The sequence below is a fragment of the Eschrichtius robustus genome, chromosome 13 (genome assembly GCF_028021215.1).
Source record: "Eschrichtius robustus isolate mEscRob2 chromosome 13, mEscRob2.pri, whole genome shotgun sequence".
Lineage (NCBI taxonomy): Eukaryota > Metazoa > Chordata > Mammalia > Artiodactyla > Eschrichtiidae > Eschrichtius > Eschrichtius robustus.
In genome coordinates, this window is record NC_090836.1 from 25859373 (window position 1) to 25860874 (window position 1502).

General features: G+C 35.7%; 1 pseudogene; it reads left to right on the top strand.

Moving 5' to 3' along the window:
* Positions 1-379: 379 nt before the first annotated feature.
* Positions 380-747, top strand: LOC137775162 (large ribosomal subunit protein eL37 pseudogene; annotated as a pseudogene).
* The last annotated feature ends 755 nt before the right edge of the window (positions 748-1502 follow it).

The following is a 1502-nucleotide window of genomic DNA, read 5'->3' on the forward strand; positions in this document are numbered from 1 at the left end:
GGTAAATATATGTTTGACTAGATAAAAAGCTGCCAAAGTGTTTTCCAAAGTGATGCAAACCGTTTACATTCTCATCAGAAGTATTTTGTTAGAATACTCCCCCAAACTTTTAGCCGTTTTGGTGAGTGTATAGTGCTGTATCATTAGGGTTTTAATTTGAATTTACCTAACAACTAATGATGTTGAGAATTATTCATGTGCTTATTGGCCATTGATATCTCTTCTTCAGTTAATTTTTATATATGGTGGGAAGTAAAGGTTAAGGTTCATTGTTTTCATACGGATACCCGATTTACCAGCACCGTTTATCAAAAAGATGAACTTTTCCATCATTCAGTTACGCTGGACCTTTATCAAAAATCCACTGACCCAGCTCTTTGGGTCTCTTTGGTCTCGGCGGCAGAAGCGAGATGACGAAGGGAACGTCCTCGTTTGGAAAGCGTCGGAATAAGACGCACACGTTGTGCCGTCGCTGTGGCTCTAAGGCCTACCACCTTCAGAAGTCGACCTGTGGTAAATGTGGCTACCCTGCCAAGCGGAAGAGGAAGTATAACTGGAGTGCTAAAGCTAAAAGACGAAATACCACCGGGACTGGTCGAATGAGGCACCTAAAAATTGTATACCGCAAATTCAGGCATGGATTCCGTGAAGGAACAACACCTAAACCCAAGAGGGCAGCTGTTGCAGCATCCAGTTCATCTTAAGAATTTTAATTATTAGTCATGCAATAAATGTTCTGGTTTAAAAAAAAAAAAAATTCATTGACCCTGTATGTTTGGATCTATCTCTGGACGCTTTGTTCTGTTTCATTGATCTATACGTCCATGATTAAAGCAATACCACACTCTATTAATTAATGTGACTTCAACAGAAGACTTTAAACTAGGTAGTGTAATTCTTCCAATTTTTTTCTTGTTTTTCAAAATGATTTTGTCTATTCCAGGTTCTATGTATTTCTATATAGGTTTTACATTCACCTTGTAAATTTCTTCAGAAAAACCTGCTGAGATTTTTATTGTGACTGCATTAAATTTATAAATCAATCTGGGAATTTACGACATCTTAATAAAATTGACCCTTCTTCAATGAATATGTTATATTGTTCCATTTCTTTAGGTTTACTTTAATTTTTCTCAGCAATGTTGTATAGTTTTCAGTGTACAAGTTTTGTATATATTTTGTTAAATATACCCTAATTATTTATTTTTGCTGCTATTGTAAAGGTTATTCTTTAATTGCAATTTCCAAATATTGGTTGCTCATATATAGTAATATTGATTTCTGTACACTGATCTTGTGTCCCATTACCTTGCTAAACTGACTTTTTAGTTCTTAGGATTTTGTACATAGACAGTCACCTTTTCTGCCTTTCAAATAAATATGCATGCCATTTCTTTTTCTTGCCTCATTGCACTGGCTAGGAACTCCAGAGAAGGTTGAGTAAAAGTAGAAAGAGCACACATCCTGACCTTCTTCTGGACCTTATCAAGAAAATATTCAGT